Source organism: Lissotriton helveticus, chromosome 3_1, assembly GCF_964261635.1.
Source record: "Lissotriton helveticus chromosome 3_1, aLisHel1.1, whole genome shotgun sequence".
Lineage (NCBI taxonomy): Eukaryota > Metazoa > Chordata > Amphibia > Caudata > Salamandridae > Lissotriton > Lissotriton helveticus.
In genome coordinates, this window is record NC_136061.1 from 1,103,343,373 (window position 1) to 1,103,366,041 (window position 22,669).

General features: G+C 39.5%; 1 protein-coding gene across 3 annotated transcripts in view; it reads left to right on the forward strand.

Annotated features, from left to right (window-relative positions):
* Positions 1–22,669, forward strand: part of WDSUB1 (WD repeat, sterile alpha motif and U-box domain containing 1) — a 321,017-nt gene that overhangs the window by 217,685 nt on the left and 80,663 nt on the right. The window lies entirely within an intron of this gene.

Below are 22,669 nucleotides of genomic sequence, written 5' to 3' on the forward strand. Positions count from 1 at the left end.
TATATATATATATATATATATATATATTCACTGAAAAAACCATAGGTTATAGACCATATATAGTTAGGAATTAGCATTTACAAAACCTTGAAAATTCACTGAAAAAACCATAGGTTATAGACCATGTGATCATTGATGTCAAATGAGATGTCATCAGTGATGTCATCAGTGATGTCATTTGAGATGTCATCAGTGATGTCATCAGTGATGTCACTGACCATGTCATGAATGATGTAATATGTGACATCATCAGCAGTGGATTGCGGGTGCGCGATATATAGTTAGTGCAACTAACTATATATGGAATTTCAATGGTTTTGTGTGAGTAAAATAAGGTTTTGTAAATGCTAATTCCTAACTATATATGGTCTATAACCCATGGTTTTTTCAGTGAATTTTCAAGGTTTTTTAAATGCTAATTCCTAACTATATATGGTCTATAACCTATGGTTTTTTCAGTGAATTTCAATGGTTTTTTAATAGCAAATATCAAAAGCTTTAAAATGTATTCTTCTTTAAATCGAAAAATATATTTTATATGTTTTTAATACAATTTTTTAATGTATTTTTTTTAAATATTTTTTTTTGTTTCGCTCCCGGTCCGCGAACCGGGTAGCTTCCAGTTAGCTCAATTTGCTGCCGCGACCCAGTCCGCGAACCGGTAAACGTTCCGTTTGCGCAACTGCCGCGTTAGAAAACAACATCGTGACGCGTCGCGTAACCGCGACGTATCGCGTTGTCGCGTAATGCGTCATATGACGCGCCGCGTTAGCGCACCCGGAAGTGCTCCGAAGCGAGGCGCGAAGCGCAGCTTCCCGGAAGCGATCCGGGGCGCGGCGTGGAGCGCGTAACGTAAACATAACAGGTCATGTGACTTGTTAATAACACTTTTCATTGGTTCATTTCACTTTTGGTTTCCTAATGATGTAAGGCTAGGTCATGTGACCTAAAAATAACACTTTTCATTGGTTTAGAACTATTTTTTTCCCAAATGATGAAAACCCCTCCTTGTTTCCTCACTCTGACTTTCATCTTTGTGAGAGGAAGACCTTTTTTCATCACTTAGCAATGGCAAGTGTTGTAGCTTCAGCTGGTGCACCCCCACCACCACCACCACCTTTTAGGAAGAGAGGACCACCTCCTCAAGTTATGGTTCAGCAAGAGGAGGAAGAAGAGGAAGAAGAAGAGGAAGAGGAAGAAGAGAGGCATTTTTTGCGAGAAGAGCCTAGGAGGTCCCGTATCAAAGTGAATTTTATTTGGCAATTTTTTAAATATCCCCAGGGCCAAAAAAAAGTGAATGCTCGGTATGTAACTTGCCTTATTTGCAAAAAAGATCTGTCCAGAGGGACAGATAAAAAATATAGTTATGGCAATTATACAATGCATCGCCATATGGAGAGGTGGCACCCTAACAACTACAGTGCTGCGCAGGTACGTGACCTGCAGGATAACCCCCCCTCCTGTGGCCAGAAGATCAAATGTAGAGGAAGTGACGGGACCAGAGGCGAGGGAGACGGTCCCAAATATACAGATGAGGTTCGGGACAATCAAACAAGTGTGCGTGCGTTGCGGTCAGTTGATTTGCTACAGAGAAAGTAGCATCAATTTAATCAACTTAGCAATTGACAATCATGATTGTCCAAATCGCCCCAGAAAATAAATTATCTTTTTTTTTTTGTTGCTCCTGTTGAGCCCTTTACAATGAATCGTTTTCGTTCCCCCCCCAAAAAAAAACAAAAAAAATATAAAACCGTTCAAAAAATACAAAAAAAGGTTCAGAAAAATAATAAAAAAAATATAAAACAACAAAAATAATTTTTAAAAAAGTTCTTTTCAGAACTACCTCCCCTTTATAAAAAAATTGCTAGAATGTTTAGCACTCTGGCAACCTCTATTTCTTTTGGTTCGCTTCCTGGTTCGCTCGCCGGTACGCAAACCGGAAGCGAACCCAAATTTTTTTTTTTTTTTAAAAAGAAGAGTAAGTATAAGGGAAGGAAACAGAGAGTAATGTTAAAAGAAAGACAGCTATAGGGAGTAAACCAGAGATACTGTTTAATAGATCTATTTACCGAAGAAAAGATGGAAGAGGGTATAATTGTGAAAAACAAAATAGATAAGGAAGTGAAAGAAAAAAAGGAGAGTAGAAGAATAATAAACAAGAGTTTCTTAGAGAATGTGAGTGAATGTTCAAAATAAGATTAAAACATGTGGAATAACAGAGAGAAAAAACAGAAAGCAGAAAAGAAGAAGTAACAGAAAAGGAATGATTGAAACAGCAAAGAAATGTAAATAACATAGGGGCATATTATCAACATAGGCGATAAAATTATCGCTGCTTTTATCGGCAGAAATCTGCCGCTAAAGCCGCTTTTGCGGCAGAAAACTGCCGCTAAAGCCGCTTTTGCAGCAGTTTTCTGCCGATAAAAGCAGCGATCATTTTATTGCCTGTGTTGATAATATGCCCCTTAGTGTGCTTGAACTACAGGGAGAAAGCATAATGAACAAGTACTGAAAGAGTGATCAGTCAGAGACAGTGAGAGTAATAGAGACGGAGTGAGTGAACAAGAGTGAGGAACTATGAGAACAGAGGGACTGAGAAAAGGAGTGGAAGGAGTAGAGTAAGTAAGTAATCGAGAAAGGAATGAGGGAAGTAGCAAAGGCAGGAAACTGAGGGTTAAAGAAATGAAGCAGTGGAACTAATAGAAGTTAAATGTGATAGAAATGTAACGAAAAGAGTACAAAACACTTACCTTATAATTGTCGTTAACTTAGTCACTTGTTATTTTTATACTTTCAATCTGTGAAATAAACAACAAAAATTTGAAAAATATTAAAACATGTATTTAAAAATTAGAAAAGACAAGGGAAAAGATTGACAATCATCCAATTTTACAAAGAAATAAAGTTAGAGATAAACATGCAGAAAAAAAAGAGAAAGAAACGGTGATAGACAGTCAGAGACAAAAAGAAATTTAAATAGAGTAAATTACTTAGAAAGAAAAAAGAAGATACTTTCAGTGACAGAAAAGAAGGATAGAAGAGTAAACTAAATTGAAGTTGTGTAAGCTACTAAAAGAAAGTGAGTAAGGTAAACTATATAAGGAAAGGGTGAATAATGAAAAGAGAGTGAGAGAGAGAGGAGACAGAGGAAGTGAAGGAAAGAGTGTCAGATACACACTGAGTGAGGCATCTACACAATGTGATTCGTAATGTTAGGAAACACAGGTAATGTATTTGAAAAACGTGCAATTTTTTTTGCTCAATCCACAATCACATCACTTGTGTTTCCTTTGCTTAGGTATCTCATTGTGCAGAAGTAGTCTAGCATATGAATGAGTACGCAGAAGGTGAGCACTGTATGCAACAACTTTGACACTTACAGAAGCCTCAGCTTCTCCATGCCCCCTACACAGTCCTAAATATATACATTTTAAACTGACGGTATCTTGTTGCAGATGAAGTGAGGCCAATCTTGCAACATGGTGCATCTTTTGCACTGCTGCTGCGTCACAAAAGTGACGCAATGGCGGCGCAAAAGAGGCGCACGGCCATCATAAATCTGCCCCTAACATTTTAAATGATTGTTTCAGGATGCCGATAAGGTGTGGCCTATCCAGAGATTTGTTTGAGGTGAGGCCTACTCAGGGTTGCAGATGAAATTTAGGCTTATTGAAGAGTACAGAGGAGATAATACATGTGCAGGCCTACCAATGAATTGAGTCATGTCCACTGCACTCTTGAACAAAGGCCACACCTCCTCTGTGTCGCTGGACAGGCCTAAACCTCATCTGCACAATGTGATTCGTAATGTTAGGAAACACAGGTGATATAATTGAAAAACGTGCAAATATTTTTGCTCATTTCACAATCACATCACCTGTATTTCCTCAGCTTAGGTATCTCATTGTGCAGATTTAGTCTAGCATATCCAAGAGTACGCAGAAGGTGAGGACTGTATGCAACAGAGCAATGTACATTACTCACCTCCCTTGACACTTACAGAAGCCTCAGTTTCTCCATGCCTCCTACACAGTTCTAAATGTATATCATAAATACAAAAAGGTACAGAAATAATTATACATGTTAAATGGTTTATTTTTGCTGTTCTCAGAATATATCAAATTTCACTAAAAACAGTGAGTTGAAGGTATTCATCATATAACAGCGGGGAAAAAAACACAATCAAAATGATTGTGTTTAAAAAACCCATATAACATAACCAATCAGAAATCAGAACTCCTGAAAAGTAACTTACTTTCCATGACGTCGAAGGATGTCCTATGAACAGCTTATACTCTGTTGTGCTGTTATTATTTTCTGCCCGCCACTTTCTGAAAGAAAAGCTCCATCGTATTGACAAATATGTTACATACAATAAATGACTTCTCGCTCTCTACAGCACTTCTCCTCAAGGCCAAATCGTGTAAGAGCCATTTATAACTCTTGGAATTCTTCTAAGCAAATTCCGTCATTATCTTTTTCCGCAACTTTCAGAAAGAAAACGTCCAAGATCACTTTCACAATCCTGTACTAGTAATATCTCACCCTTCTTGCTCACTCATGTTCCACATTAACTTTTCACTCTGTACTACACTTATCCTCAAGGCCAAATAGTGTAGGAGCCATTAGAACCTCTTGAAATTCCTCAGAGCAAATCCCGAGATTCCTACCCTAAAATTTTGGTTGTAAAAACACCAGGTAAGAATTTTTAAGGTCAAAAGGCAATTTTTTTAAAAAGTTAAAACAGAATCATTGCAGAATGACCAGCCGTGTCTAGACTTCAAATAAGCTGTGTAATGTCCTGATGTTGTTGAAGGACCGTCATGATATATAATTGCTGCAGTTACAAAAGTCCTTCCTGATATTGACAACTGCGAAGCCACAAAATTTTTAATTAAAGTTGTCAATTTTGTTCCATCAGGCCTACATCGTTGGAACATTAAAATGACATACTGGCCATATGTTCGTATAAATAATATGGAGAACATTGCAGACTTACATTGGCTACACTCCATGTTGTGATCAGCTGCTTTTACTAGCTTACTAAAGGACACTGATTTACTGTCTGGCAAAGTTAAATATATAAATCTTTCAGACTCTACACTAGTAGTACTTGATACCCTACAGTTCTCGCAGTCATGCTGCCATTGATAGAAAGGCCAAACAGATGATCTACATCTACACCTTCATCTTGCAATACATCAAGCATATACATTAAAAACTCCTGACAATCTTGCTGAATATTTTGAGAGAATTGCATTTGACCTGAACATTTGTCTAACAGATTTCGAATTTCAGACACACTTTCTATTTTTGTTCTATCAGTGCTACATTTCTCTAACACAGAATTCAACAAACTGCAAAATCTTTGATCCGAATTGACCACAATCTCTTCTTTTAAAGTTTCTAGAGAAAAGACAACATTAACCACTACATTAGCATAGCAGTTGACACCAGAACTATTTTCAAATTGAAAACCAACAACATCTTCAACAGAATCCATTTTTTTTTCTGCTTATAATTTCAGGTTCATCGACTTTTCGTCTTTTTGCTACAACCTCCCTACTATTGGTCACATTTCTTCGTTTCCGGCCTACCACACGTTTCTCAAACAAAGGATATTGAGGCAAATGTGGCGCATACTCTCTTCTTAACCTATTGTATTCCTTAACACAATCTAGATCCGCACAAATGTTTGTGACATCACACTCAATCAAGTACAATCCCGATAAACTTCTGACTCGTGACAATGCCACATATGCCATACCCTCCTTGAACACAGAACTGCCAATATTCACCAATGCACTGTCTACACTTAAACCTTGTGATTTATGGATTGTCACCGCATATGCCAAGCAAACAGGAAACTGCTTACGGCGAACATATAAGTCTTTTACAAGCAAAAACCTAGCAGAGCAACGACCAATTAGCTGTACTTCCTCAATGCCATCAAATTTAATTTTTAAAAATTCAATTCCATCTCTATTTCTGTATTTCTCAAAATCAACAACATTACCCATTGATCCATTTACCAGACCTCTTTCAACATGTAAATTCCTTCTTAAAATTATACGGCAATTTAAGCACACATTCAGAGTCTTTTCAAAACCTGCAGTTTTAGATATAGTCTTCTCTAATGAATCCAATTTTGATTTCAAATTCTCAGACAAAATAATTGTTGATCCCATATGCTCTACTCTGTCAATAGCTTCCAGTTTCACAATCTCTTGGTTTTCTAAATGCAACATTTTGTTGTTGAAGATGGCACATTCTGCAAGAGTTGGCATCAAACATATTCCAGATTTCTTCTCAGTAATTTTCCGAGAAATATTCTCAGGCACAACGTCTTCTTCTGGATACAAATTTGACAATAATCGTGCATGTAAAGCTTCTTTCCCATGCTCGGTCACTTTTCCGATTCTAACATCTTGTAGAATATTCTTATAATCTTCATCCTTCGCTTGACGCATATTTTCACACAGTTCAGCATAATTGAAGTTTAACCATATATTGACGTTGCCAATGCTCCCTAGGCACTTCCTGGTATCTTCATGCGTGAGCATTTTGAACACAGGTTGTCCTTTCACTGGTGTCAGCTGCAGAAGATCACCGAAAACAATGATGTGTTTGCCACCAAATAACACATCATACTCTGTTTTGAGAACTTCTTGCATTCTCAAATGCACAAAGGCAAGCATGACATTGGAAACCTGCTTACTTCGTCAATGATAAGAAGTTTAATTTTCCTCAAGACTCTTGAAACTTCACAACAAGCATCTCCAGATAACTTGTGGTATTGTAATTTGTTATCATGCTCCACTGGCAGCATCAGTAGACGATGCAAAGTAATCCCTTTAATGTTATGTGCTGCCAGTCCAGTTGGAGCGGTGACAACACAAGACAGCGATGACTCAGTCCTTTTCTGCAAATAACATGAAATTGCTTTAATGAGGAAACTTTTTCCAGTTCCCGCTTCTCCACTCACGTACAGTCGGACAGGCTTCAACGACGTACATGAGCACTCTTTCTTCTCATGACTTAATCCATGATCAATTTGCATGGTAACTTCATCATATATTTTCCTCTGCTCAACGTTGAGTTGTCTTTCCAAGTCTTCTAAGTTAACCGCATCCTCCTGAGCATGTGCCATGGCTCTTTCCACTTCAATCATGGCAGTGGCAGCTTCATTTTCGATAACTGGTCCTCCTAGTGGATCCTGACTCAATGAAACAGAACTCTGACTGTCCTGAGAACTGTCTCTAGCAATCTCGGCTGCAATCATTGCTTCCTGCTCGATTTCCGCATTCAACATTTCTAGATATTTGGGAAAAACAGGACATTCTATGGTCTCCTTGGCGGCATTGAAAGAGTCTTCGTAACAGAAGAAATCTCCAAGCAGTTCCTCTTCTGCACGCCAAGGCTTGAAAAGTTGCAAAAGAGCTAAATAGAAAAACTCTTTTCTTTCAGGAGATTCGCCACTCAATTTTCGATGGTTTACCAATTGGCATTTTCTTTGCTTGACCAGACATCCCTCACTTCCAATTACAGCATACACTCCTTTATCAATATCTTCTTTGATGTTCCTCTTGAATATGTAATTTTGTAGAACCTCATACAGACAAACATTCTCGAGGTGACTGCTTCTATTTGGATAATATGTATCCAACATGTTGGTCTTCAAAATATCGGTACTGTTTGGCTCCTTTTCCGCCAAATACTCAATTTCTCGCACAGGTTTCAGAACTCGATTACGTGTTGCAGCAAGACCAAGACTCGCCCAAATGATACTCCTAGATTTGGCATAGAGACTTGCTGAAGATAACCGGTCAGAACATTCGTAAGCTCCGATTTCTCGATGCGACAACATCTTCAGACTGAAACTGTACAACTTCTTACTGAGGCTTTTTTCATGGGAAATGTCCTCCCACATATCCTTCAATTCTGTCTTTTCTTTTTTGGTGATGTAAGATGTCACATACCGAGCCACAGCCATACAGTTATCAGCCACAAACTGTATATCCATGTTAGCATTCCACATGGACAAAATCACTGGGTTGTAGTCGTTGATGTACTTGGACTCTTCGTTCCTTTTCAAATTGTATGTATTTTTGGGTGATTTCCTCGTCACATTATGTCGCAGCGAAGACATCAAACTGTTCACTCTTCCTTTAGAAATCACCGGTCGTGGAAAGCCGAAACGACATTTTGTGTAGAACTTGTCCTTGTTTCTGAATTTACGACGACAGTACTTTCCGCAATGATGGCTTTGGAAGCGTAAAACTTGTTCTCTTATGCTTTTGTCTTCCTTTGTCTTTGGAACAGCACATGTAGAATACTGTTCTATGAAACTCATCACTAAGTCATCCGGATCTGTTCCAAATTTGGGTGCATCTTTGATCCATAGCAGCATATGTATATGAGGAGCACCTCTTGCTTGGTACTCCTTTCTCCAGAAGAAATCCAACACCTCTCCAAGAGGTGGATTTTTCTTGTTCATGATGAAAGCCATCATAGCTTCAAACCTATGATTGAAGTACCTGCATACATTCACTGGATCCAAAGAGCACAGTTCTCCGGGTGTCTTGAATTCGATATTTTCAATGTTTCCATTTGCCTCTCGTAGAAATTCAAGTAAGTCTTCCCAGCCATACTCGGCACAGCTGAGAGTGAGGAACCATGTGGGAGTTCCTAAGTTCCTCAGCATACATTTTAAATCACCATGACGACGGTACCAGTACTCATTAGTACCACGCTGACACGCCATGAGATTAATCAGGTGAGAATCCAAAATACTGTCTTGCACATTGACTTTATCCATAAAGTCCCTTGCCGAGATATTTTGCATCTGTACACCACTTTTCAAGATGTGGTTCACTGCATATGACAGTCCAGACAGATCGCTTTCAAACAGGAGATGAAACAAATAGGGAATGCATTGACGAAACCTAGGATCTTCTGCATACAATCGTAAAGTACGGTATTCAGAAGCAGGAATTTGATCAGGTCGCTCATCATATCTTCCTCCTTCACCTGTTGGAAATAGCTGTGGGAAACACCGAGCTTCCAAACTTTCCTCCCAAACACTAATGGGACTCCCTTTGGCTTGTTTCATTTGAAACAACTCAATAGCATTCCCCATGACTTCCTTGGAATGCAAAGGATGAACACTACAATGTTCATATATTCCTTCATTTTTAGAGGCTTCTACTTTCTCAATTTGACCAGCACACAAATCGCTATCCTCTTCTTCACTTACTTCCTCTTCTGCAACATATACATTCTTATAGTACTTATTTTTTTTCTTCAAATACAATGTTGCCTTTTTGACTTTCCTAACATCCACTAAATCTTGCCATATTTTCTTACTCTTTGTCGGAACCCCATTAACTAAGATAACCAGAGGTTCCTCTTCCACTTTCTCTACTCCAATTGTATTAATGTTTTTCTTCAAATCTAGAGGCAAATAAACAACTCTTCCCTTTAATCCTCTCTGTAAATCTGATGGAGGCAATTTCCCTGTCTTTGGCTCCATTCGTACAATAGCCTGAAAGGGATGGACACTTTGAATCAAAATAGATTCATAAGTATTTAAATCCTTCAATTCAGAAGGAATCTCAACCAATTCCAGATTATTATGAACCGCTCTAGCAGGCATCCGGTTTTGATTTAATTTGTTACAACAATAAGTACACACACGTTGATCCAATCCCAAATCAAAACAATTTTCTACCATCAAGTATGTTGCGAAATCCTTCCATTCACTATTATTTTCTCTTTCACTTTTTGCATATAAATCCACTAACTTAGTCTGATTCTTATAATAAGTGCGTCGACAACACACACAAGTGAAATTAGGCCTCTCACTTGATTTCACCTGAAACGTGGCAATTTCCTTCTGAAAATTATCTGTACTGTAAATCTGTACACTCTCTTCCACATTACCTTCTTCTTCTGGGTCAATTTCAACATTCTCCTCTTTACTTGCAAAGTAACAAAACTCAATTTCTGCACAAATATTCTTCACATCTACTTCTGAACCATGCAAAAGAGCAGTGCATAATTGTTTAAGCATAATTGCTGGACTCTTAGCATAATACAACATTCTAACTAATTTCCTCACTTTATTATGATGCACTGCTAGCATCCTGAAATGATGAAAAACACTCTGGCATACTCTCCTGGAAAGACAAGCCAATGAATGACCATGCAAACCTGTCAGTTCTCTCAATCTGCAAGGATCTAAGTCTTGCAACAACTTAATTTTTTGTTTCAGACTTTTCTTACTATATGTACGTAAGAAATTACAAAACAAATCAATTGATTCCTGTCGCACACTGCAAATACTACTACACTTCCAGGTGTACACTGGACCCTTAGGACGTCTCCCTAAAACTTCATCACCTAACACCTCTTCTGCCTCTGTTGTCACAAGTTTTTCTTTTTCAACCACACATCCATCTTTCACCTCATATGCTCGACCACTGGTGTCAACTGCATGCACCAAATCATTATCCTGGAAATAACTCTCCTTATTAAAAAATGCCTCACAACTTGAACTATGCATCCATTCTCCTGAAAAAACTTCACAAAAATTACTACGGTTAACTGTTCTCTTCCATCTACTATTTGATTTGAAATCATAAATTGCCTTGTTTAGTTTCCTAATTCTATTGATTATCAAAATAAATAACTTTCGCTTAATTTCGAAAGCCTGATCAATAATTTTCTCTACATCTTTCTTTCTCTTATAAAAAGCCACTTTCTGTTGACTTTTCTTAATATTTTTTAACAAATTGCCAATTATCCTATTGCGGAACATTCGTCTACGAATGTCCCTAAACTGATTTTTCCTTCTACTACCATGCACAGAGTTATCTCCTGCTCTAGCAGTAACATTTTTGAGTGGCCTTTCCTTCCCATTTAAATTGGCTCTCTTTTTCTGGACTAAAACATGTTCTGTACTGATACTTTTTCGTCTGCAAATGTTTCTTAAAAAAGATTTTGTTGTCTTACCCGGAGCTTTCTTGGTGACTTGACAAGTTTTTATTGTACAGGACTGCTGCGAGCATTTAGTAAGCTGCTGTGTTTGACGTTTTGTAGCCTTTTTCCTCCTGTCCTTCGAAGGCATCGTATAATTTTGAAATGATCTGCAGTTGAATCTGTGGTAAAATATAATAAAAATGTTATTAACCACTATTACCAAACAGTAAATCAATAACAGTCGTCAAAAAATTAACAGACTAGTTGTCAATTCTACATAGAATAATTTTTAGTGCATTAGCAAATTTAAAACTCACAAATAGTAGCAAAGAAATGGAATGCTTCTACATTTGACCTGTGCTCTTTTATATGTGAATCTGAACTAATTTTATTAGCATATTTCACTATTTTAATAAAGACACTTCACTCAATCTGTTTTTGAAGTTGTATTTAATTTTAAATGAAACGGTTTACATGGTTACTTTTAATTTCGAGTAACTTAAATTTATTTTTAAAAGTCTTTATAGGTTAATAGGCTCGAGCAGGTCAGCTGCCCACCCTATGTCATACAATTCTGACAAATCAGCATCCTCATCATATTCTTCCTCATCCACAGGATATAAATCATCCAAGGGATCTACTTCCACTGACGTTTCAATAACAAGTTCAATGATAAGATCGAGATCAACAGATTGCTCATTATCACTCAGGCTTGATGTTGTCGTGATCTTTAAAAAAAGAGAACAACAATGAGATGTTGCAGAGTAAGAGACAAATCTCAGAGACTATGATAGTAAAATTGTTTAACAAGAGTAACATTTTGCAGATATTATTTAACCATGTCCAGCGATGCTGAGGAGGTGAGGCCTATGTCCAAGTTTTCAGTGAACAGGACTCATCTCTTCTTAACCTTGGATAAGCCTCACCAACACTCTGTCCCCTGCTAATACTTAAATTTAAAGGAGCAGATTTATGTTAACTGGCGCATCCCCAGGGATGCACCAGTTAACGTGCGCCACTGCTCTGCCACCCATGATGTGCCGCATTTACAATACAGAGCACCATTGAGCAAAAACAGCACAGATGCGTCACGCATCTGTTCCACAAAAACGGCGCATTGCAGGAATCACGTCATAAGCGCGACATATCTACTGCAATACACAGGGGCAAGCCACACATTGCATGGTGCATCACTCCTTATGCCTGTTTTAAACAGGCGTAAGGATTTGATTCAGCAATGCCATAAAGGTGACTCAGTGAAATCTTCTTAATTTTACTGTGTTAGTTTTACAGGGCTTTCATGCAAATGACTGCCCACCCTACAACAAAACACTCACATGAAACCTGACGCAGGTTTCATGTGGCACAGGACTTTACAGCATGACACATCTGCCTAGATGCATCAAGTTGTAAATATGTCGCAACATAGCACATCTTTTGCACCGCCGCTGCGTCACAAAAGTGACGCACAGCGGCGCAAAAGAGACACACGGCTATCATAAATCTGTCCCTAACATTTTAAATGATTGATTCAGGATGACGATAAGGTGTGGACTATCCAGAGGTTTGTTTGAGGTGAGGCCTACTCAGGGTTGCAGATGAAATTTACGTTTGTTGAAGAGTACAGAGGAGATAATAAATGTGCAGGCCTACCAATGAAGTGAGTCATGTCCACTGCACTCTTGAACAAAGGCCAGACCTCTTCTGTGTCCCTGGACAGGCCTAAACCTCATCTGCACAATGTGATTCGTAATGTTAGGAAACACAGGTGATGTAATTGAAAAATGTGAAATTTCTTTTCCTCATTTCACAATCACATCACCTGTGTTTCCTTTGCTTGGGTATCTTATTGTGCAGATGGAGTCTAGCATATCAAAGAGTACGCAGAAGTTGAGCACTGTATGCAACAATTTTGACATTTACAGAAGATTCAGCTTCTCCATGCCCCCTACACAGTCCTAAATGTTTACAGTTTAAACTGACGGTATCTTGTTGGAGATGAAGTGAGGCCTATCTTGCAACATGGTGCATCTTTTGCATCACTGCTGCATCACAAAAGTGACGCAACAGCGGCACAAAAGAGGCGCACGGCCATCATAAATCTGCCCCTAACATTTTAAATGATTGATTCAGGATGCCGATAAGGTGTGGCCTATCCAGAGGTTTGTTTGAGGTGAGGCCTACTCAGGGTTGCAGATGAAATTTAGGCTTGTTGAAGAGTACAGAGGAGATAATACATGTGCAGGCCTACCAATGAAGTGAGTCATGTCCACTGCACTCTTGAACAAAGGCCAGACCTCTTCTGTGTCCCTGGACAGGCCTAAACCTCATCTGCACAATGTGATTCGTAATGTTAGGAAACACAGGTGATTTAATTGAAAAATGTGGAATTTCTTTTGCTCATTTCACAATCACATCACCTGTGTTTCCTTTGCTTAGATATCTCATTGTGCAGATGGAGTCTAGCATATCAAAGACAACGCAGAAGGTGAGCACTGTATGGAACAATTTTGACATTTACAGAAGATTCAGCTTCTCCATGCCCCCTACACAGTCCTAAATGTTTACAGTTTAAACTGACGATATCTTGTTGGAGATGAAGTGAGGCCTATCTTGCAACATGGTGCATCTTTTGCATCACTGCTGCATCACAAAAGTGACGCAACAGCGGCACAAAAGAGGCGCACGGCCATCAAAAATGTGCCCCTAACATTTTAAATGATTGATTCAAGATGACGATAAGGTGTGGCCTATCCAGAGGTTTATTTGAGGTGAGGCCTACTCAGGGTTGCAGATTACATTTAGGCTTATTGAAGAGTACAGACAAGATAATACATGTGCAGGCCTAACAATAAAGTGAGTCATGTCCACTGCACTCTTGAACAAAGGCCAGACCTCTTCTGTGTCCCTGGACAGGCCTAAACCTCATCTGCACAATGTGATTCGTAATGTTAGGAAACACAGGTGATGTAATTGAAAAATGTGGAATTTCTTTTGCTCATTTCACAATCACATCACCTGTGTTTCCTCAGCTTAGTTATCTCATTGTGCAGATGTAGTCTAGCATATCCAAGAGTACACAGAAGATGAGGACTGTATACAACAGAGCAATGTACATTACTCACCTCCCTTGACACTTACAGAAGCCTCAGTTTAATATTTCTCAGTTCAATATTTATTTAAAGAAGCAGACACCAATATGACCTTCTCATAAATGTGAAAAGTGTTTTCTTTTTTTTTTTAAAAACGATTTTCTGGTCATAATTTGAAAACACAACACAGGTCCTATGTAGAAGCACACCCTATCAGTACTTAAATTAGCCAAGCACACATGGGGGCGTATTTACAAGGACCTTGCACCACGGGGAAATGTCTTAAATTAAAATGGCAAAAATAACATCAAAGGGACTCAAAGGCCTTGTAAATATGCCCCAAGCAACCTATGAAACTCTAGCAGTACATATCAAGAAACCTAATTGATTTCAAAAAACGTTTTTAAAGACATCATGTTAAGCAATTATATACCTACATTCATGGGGAAGTGACTTAAAATGCCCTAAGACACATGAAAGCGTTTTTTTAAGGCCCTTGCACCACTTTAGCGTCACTTTTAACATGGCTATGTAACTCAAAGAATCAAAATCTAAATTTGCCAAGCACACATGGGGGCGTATTTACAAGGACCTTGCACCACGGGGAAATGTCTTAAATTAAAATGGGAAAAATAACATCAAAGGGACTCAAAGGCCTTGTAAATATGCCCCAAGCAACCTATGAAACTCTAGCAGTACATATCAAGAAACATAATTGATTTCAAAAATCGTTTTTAAACACATCATGTTAAGCAATTATATACCTACATTCATGGGGAAGTCACTTTTAACATGGCTATGTAACTCAAAGCAACCAAATCTATTTGTAAAACACTTGACACAAAGCAACATTTTAAATACACAACTTTCTTCATAATTTTCTCCTTAAAGCATACTAATCTCTATTTAAATTAAATGAATCTTTTCTCACCTTAGCAAATACTTTTTTAGTTTCAAAACAGTCTCAGACACACACCAATTTGTCTTCAGCAGAACAAAGGGTATGCACTCCAGAGGCTGCAACCAACAATGGCACAGAAATGCTGTAATTCATCACACATATCTCTCATGTCACCCAATCAAAACTCTTCCCTCACTTTTTTCAAATCAACACCCTTCCCCCCCTCTGCCCTTTCTGCCTTTTTTGCATAGCAACCACCTCCTGAAAGACCTCTCATGTTTGCAACTTCACACAACAATGTTTCAATTGAACTCTGAACTCTCAGTACACCTGCGTATCCAGTGCAATCTTTCATAAAATGATTTTTTCTTGACCATTCAAATTACATCTTTCAAAGAACTCATCCATGCACCCTAACTTTCTGTTTCCAGCAATCAAAATCCACCAATCACTGCTACTGATTCATTAGCACAGAAACTCCACAGTTTTTTTCATTACATACTCCTACTGTTTCAACTGCCATTTCATTACCACACTTCATCTGACTGCAGCAGAACCTCCTCTCACTATGTTTTCTGTCTGGATTGTTGGACATAGTTACATCCATTGGGCTCAAAGGTATGCTGATAACAGAAATTTACACAACCTCAATTTACAAAATGTGGAAATCAACTGGATTGGCCACAGAGGATTAAGATGTCACCAATTGATACCATTGGTGAAAACCTTTTTGCATTTGCCAAAACCTGACCTGTTAATTGTGCACTGTGGAGGAAATGATTTGGGCACTTTGACTGGGGTAGGTCTGGAAATGCTTTTAAAGGACACCTTTGAACAATTGATGGCACTTTTTCCTCAAACTGCCTTGGTATATTCAAATATATGCCAAAGACAGAAATGGAGGTGGTCCAAGCAATTTTCTCCACAAATTGAGAAATCGAGGAAGCATGTAAATAAGTCTGTTTCAGCTTACATGAGAGACCATGGAATGGGCTCCATCTACAACAATAACTTGCGTTACTACATGCAAGATATCTACAGAGAAGATGGAGTTCACTTCTCAGATGAGGGGAACAGAGTTTTCATCCTGAATTTAAGACTATGTATTGGTACCTACTTATAAGTACCTAAATCTACCACAGACCCAAAAGCTCTTCTCAGAGCTACCCTAACTATGATCACTATAAACAAATTTTAAATGTAACTTTTTTTTTACTAATTTTCACAATTTACGCTTTCCGGAGCGCTACCCGGTACGCGCACCGGACGCTAACCGCGCGAACATCTACCGTGCCCCCTTCTACCCATTCTGAACATTATTTGCCCTCCATCTTGTATCTCAATTCTACCGAAACACAAAATGGAGGACTCCCGTAACGCTGCCGGTTCGCGTACCGGGGCGCGCACCGGGAAGCGCTCGCTGAAAAAAGGTGGGAAAGTAATTCACAGAAAAACCACTGGAGACACTTTCACCAAATATAGATTAGCTCATACTACATACCAATCCCTACCATTTTCACAAATTTGATTGGAATTCCATTTAGCCATTTAGCCTGTAGACCTCTCTAAATACCCTGAGGTAAATTACTTCACAAAACACATCTGAAGTGTTGGAATTGACAACCAATTAAAATGTTACTTTCATTTTCTACTTTTTTTACCTGACATTTGATTGGTTATGTACCTGAATATATATAAAGAAAGAGAGAGAAACACAGCCATTTTGACTACTACTTCCTGAGGTACATTGCAAGAGCATTTTCACTGACAACTTAAACTTGTTTTTAAAAGGTAAGATGTTATTTTGAAAACTAAAGTATATTGTGCACTTTAAGTTAATATGGAAAACTTTTTCTGATAGTTATATACTATCCCTCTGTAATAGTTATAGATTTAGATAGACTCTTCTGTTATAGTTATGGATGGATTTAGGCTTGTCTTGTATAATTATGAATTTACTAAGGTTTCATCACATACACATTTTTATATTTCTACTACCAATCTGATACTATACACTGCCCAAAGATAAATTCACTGTTAAATTAATTCCAACAGTGCCCTATCTCTACTGATATATATATTTTTTTATGCAAATTTCAGGCAAAATGGAAGGAGAACAAAAAGTGTCATTTGAAATTGTCCTTGAAGAGACCAATCAAGAAAACATTGAACCAAATGACATTGAATTCATGGATGAATCACAGGACCATGAACTACTACAATGTGTACAATCTGTAGATTTCCTCCTTCAAAATGAGGACATTTCAGACACTCAAATGTTGCAAGTTATGTTCACTCAAAATAAGGACATTTCGGACACTCAAATGTTGGAAGTTATGTTCACTGAAAATGACGACATTTCGGACAGTCAAATGTTAGACGTTCTATTAAATTTTGAAAAACAATCACAAAAAAACCCCCAAAAAAAACAAGAAACAACAAAACGAACAATCAATAAACATACAATATTTGAAAAGTCTATCATTCTTTTGACCTCATAGTACGCTCCCCGGACCACTTCCCGGTGCGCGTACCGGGCGCTCCCCACGCAAAAAAAATTTATTATTTTTTTGCCCCGCGGGGCCCTTTTAAAGCCTCCACATCAAACCTAGGGGGTCAGGGAGGATCTACTATGCCCCCTTATGGTCATTTCCCCCTTTGTTTTGGCCTCCTCTTGTCTCTCGATCCTACCGAGAGACAAGATGGCGGCCGCTCCGGACTGTTTAGAATGTTGACAGACACCGGAGAGCCAATCAGCTTCGCGAAGTTCCGTTACGCGTCAAGTACGCGAACTGGGGCGCTAACCGGGGCGCGCTTACAGATAAATATATTTTTTTGAACGTTAATTTATCAAAATCCACTGGAGCACATATATTGAGACCTAGCAAAGGCACATCGGGCAAACAATATCTACAATTTTGCCAAGTTTCGTGGAAATCCATTCAGCCGTTCGAGCTAAAAGTGAGTCCAACCGCCCTATGGAAAATTGCATGGTAAAAACGCGTTTTGGGACCCCCCTTTTTTCTCGGCCCCCCCTTGACGAAACCCCCCCAAATGTTCAGGGGCTGCTCAGAAACAAAATGTTCCATTTTCCTGAAAATTTCAGCCAATTCCGTCCTCAAACGCCAACGTTATTCAACATAGGATTTTTTTCCTATGGGATTTTTGAAAATTCTAACTATATATACCTACTGGCGACCGCCAGTAGGTAATTACCTACTGGCGGTCGCCAGTAGGTATATATAGTTAGGATTTTTTCTCTATGGGTTTTTTGAAAATTCTATGTCTAATAACTTTGGCGTTTGTGGACGGAATTGGCTGAAATTTTCAGGAAAATGGCACATTTTGTTTCTGAGCAGCCCCTGAAAATTTTGGGGGGGTTCGTCAAGGGGGGGCCGAGAAAAAAGGGGGGTCCCAAAACGTGTTTTTAACATTGAGTTTTCCATAGGGCGGTTGGCCTCACTTTTAGCCCGAACGGCTGAATGGATTTGCACGAAACTTGGCAAAATTGTAGGGACTGGTAGCCCGATGTGCCTTTTGTAGGTCTCAATATATGTGCTCCAGTGGATTTTGAGAAATTAACGTTTAAAAAAAGATATATATCTGTAACAGCGGACCGGGCAGCGCTCTGGTTCGCGGACTTTTCGCGCAACGGAGCTTTGTGAAGCGAAGCTGATTGGTTCTCCGGCGTCTGTCAACATTCCAAACAGTCCGTAGCGGCCGCCATCTTGTCTCTCGGTAGGATCGAGAGACAAGAGGAGGTCAAAACAAAGGGGGAAATAACTATAAGGGGGCATAGTAGATCCTCGCTGACCCCCTAGGTTTGATGTGGAGGTTTTAAAAGGGCCCCGCGGGGCAAAAAAAAATAATAATAATAATAATCGAACGGCTGAATGGATTTGCACGAAACTTGGCAAAATATTAGGGACTGGTAGCCCGATGTGCCTTTGCTAGGTCTCAATATATGTGCTCCAGTGGATTTTGAGAAATTAACGTTCAAAAAAAGATATATATCTGTAACAGCGCTCCGCTTCGCGTAACGGAGGTTTGCGAAGCTGATTGGTCATTCTGTCACTGGGCTATAGTTGGGCTACATCTGGCTGATATTTGGGCTACATTTGTTTTTTTGTGTGTCTGGCGGCCATCTTTGGGCTACATTGGGCTACATTGGGCTTCATTGGGCTACATTCGGCTAATTAGCAAATAGCTCATCGCAAACTAGGAATGGTAAAGAATCGCTATTTATTCCTTAAAGTTCGCTATTTAGGAAATGCAAAAAACTTTGATGATACATATGGCGGTTCATCTCTAACAAGATAAGAAGCATAGGGATACATTTATGATGACTGGCGCATCACCAGGGATGTGTTAGTCATTCTGTGCCGCTGTTCCGTCACCTATGGTGTGCTGCATTTACAATGCGGCGCATCATGGGGCAAAAACAGCACAGATGCGTGATGTATCTGTGCCGTAAAGGTGGCGCATTGCTGGAGTTGTATCGCAAGTGTGATGAAGCTCCAGCAAGGGTCGGGGGTGCCCCTGTCGCAGGGTTTCTGTTCTCACACAGAACTGTGGACAGAGGATTGGAACCTCGGCGAATGCATTGCTGGAGTTGTATCGCAAGTGTGATGAAGCTCCAGCAAGGGTCGGGGGTGCCCCTGTCGCAGGGTTTCTGTTCTCACACAGAACTGTGGACAGAGGATTGGAACCTCGGCGAATTAGGGTGTCCCAAAACTCACGTTAGTAATCAAAAACTCCTTAGCAAGCTAGGTACAGTGTCACATTGGATATAACAAACTCTCAATGTTTAGACAATCCAGAATATGAACTTATAGTACCTCAGGATACGTGGAACTCATGAACAGTCGGTCGTTATAGATTTCTTAGAAACCAGAACATGGAGTTAAGAAGAACAGATGTGTATTTGAAATGTTTATTTACTAATGCAGTCTTCTCAGGCGTAGTACCTTAGATAATAAAAGTACACATATTATCAGTAGCAAAATTACCAGCATAGTTACTAGTACATAAAAAGTGAATGGTGATAGTATGTTAACATGCTGTAAATGAATAAGAGTTAGCAACACTTATAAGCAGCCGCGGGCCGTGGAGGGAGTTACGGTGAGGCAGGGAGGCGGGGAGGGGGAGAAGCAGGGTGGAGAATACAAGTACACATATTATCAGTAGCAAAATTACCAGCATAGTTACTAGTACATAAAAAGCGAATGGTGACAGTATGTTAACATGCTGTAAATGAATAAGAGTTAGCAACACTTATAAGCAGCCGCGGGCCGTGGAGGGAGTTACGGTGGGGCAGGGAGGTGGGGCAGGGAGGCGGGGAGGGGGAGGGGCAAGGTAGAGAGGGCTCCACCCTGCTTCTCCCCCTCCCCGCCTCCCTGCCCCATCGTAACTCCCTCCACGGCCCGCGGCTGCTTATATCTCACCCTCCCTAATACACATATTATATTATTTGCTAAGAAGGTCTCTTTGTGTTGGTTTAGGGCGTGCCCATACTTTAGTGTCTTAGATTTGAAGGAATCACATCAGCATACACCAGCTCTCTCTTCATGTGAACCGCATCAACTGTTGTGTATGTGTGTTCGGCAAAGCAATATAAAACCCGCCTCATGCCCAGAATTGGCAGAAGTTGCACTTATGTTATGAGTATGAAGTCGTGGAGATCAGACCTCATAACAATTCTGTATCGTGTTGTTCTTGAAACTTTAGCACTCGCTGTACAGATATAGTTTAACAAGTAAAGCAGATAGTAGACCAATAACATATTATTCTCATGTAAACCACGATGAACTACTAGGTGGAAAGCTAAAGCAACAACTAAGTGTCGTGTGCAGAAGTTGCAAAAAAGGAAAAATGGCGTTTAAACCGGTAATGAGCCCATGCTAACTTAACACGGTGTAAAGATATCCAGGACCTAGATGACACCTCCTCATGATCCGGAAACGAACTGAATAAGATAATAGAAGTGCCATCTCATGAGAGCAGATTGCAAGTTTATATGTGGACGGTCCGCAAGGTAAAGCATTAAAAACTAGGAAAATTTTATGCTAAAGAAAAATAAAACAGCCAAGTACTTTATCGAGTCTTAAGCCAATAGGCAAGGTAAATAATAAAAACTTGACAAATAAGTCAATGAATTGTCAATGAAATGCTAGTACTCAGCATATCAAACATGAAAAAGGTCTATGACATAACTGTGTATGCAAAATAAGCTGCAACAGCCTCCAATAGGAAGTCACCGTCTTCATCCGAAAACAGTTCAGCCATCCAATTTAAAAGCGGAAAAGAACATACGTGCTCTCCCAGCACCGGATCCTCTATCACCATCAGAGGACAGCTCGGTGGGTTTTCAAGAAAGCTCTGTTCCAAGAAAGACTGTGCTGCCGCCAGTAAATTCCAGGGACCAAGTAGTCCATGCATCAATGCCACAGCCATAATCCTTTCGCCAGGACAAACCAACTCGTGAGTAATGATAGGAGTCATCAGCTGATTAAAGTCGACGTCAGGAGAAACCGGTCCGCAGAGACACAAATCAATGGCCCAATCGAAATCACAGGTCAGGCAGTGAAATACAGGCTGGACACAGGTGAAGTAGGAGAATCGAAAAGATAATCCATATGCCGTGCTTAATATCGCCAACGGCATTGTGCCATAATATTCTAGCATGCGATTGCGGAACAGTGTCAGCAGCTGCAGGGTGGGAGGTTGCATAGGAGGGACATCCATATTTAAAAATGTAAAAAAGCACAAGAGCGTCCGCTGGTAATGCAAGTAAAAATGCCAATCCACGAACCAGAGTGCAGAAAATAGAATGAAAGGAAGCAGGGATGACTCCAAAGATTTTCTCAAATGAAGTCACGAGACCACTGGTAACAACTTTAAAAAAGTGCGCCAGGGACTTTGTGGAGGATGCGTTAAAGATAGTCGGAAACATGTTGCTGAAATTGAAAGGCAAATCTTAATTGAAAAGGGTGTGCACCTCTGTACGGGTGTTCGCTATGTGAAGTACGAAAGTTTCACGGGCCGAACTCAAGGCCACCTCTCTCTGAGACAAAAGAGCTCTTATTCTTGCCATGCCGTTGAAACGTGTCCCAAGGTTGGTATTTGTGGCCAGATTGAAAACTCCCTATGTTCATGTGTGGGAGGAAATAGAACATTTCTGCAGCAAATAACCCGTTCACTTACTGTTACGATAAAAGGAATACTTTTAATTAACTCAGAACAATCTTCATTATTGAGCATCAAATAACTACCATTTTCCAACAACTTGAACGTGGGGATGATAGCAGGAACTGGCGTGCCTTGCAACACGCAAGCCATATTTGGTCGGTGTTTGTTGCATGAACCGTGTAACTGTATGTGCCTACACATTAGTGAATGATCTGGCGTCTCAGTGCATTCCTCTCCATTCAGATAAACTTCTTGATCATCTTTGAAACATCTGTATGTGTATGGAAGCGACCAGACCTCATGAAGAAAAGCACTACCTAAAGGTTCATAACGACCTATTGGTATATATTTCATACAATTTGAAAACTTATATAAAGCAAAAGGCAGCGTTATTAAACCGTGGATAAGGCATGTTGCCAAAAAACCCACAATCCTCTGCTGATGATGTCACTGAACATGTCATGAATGATGTAATATGTGACATCATCAGCAGTGGATTACGGGTAAT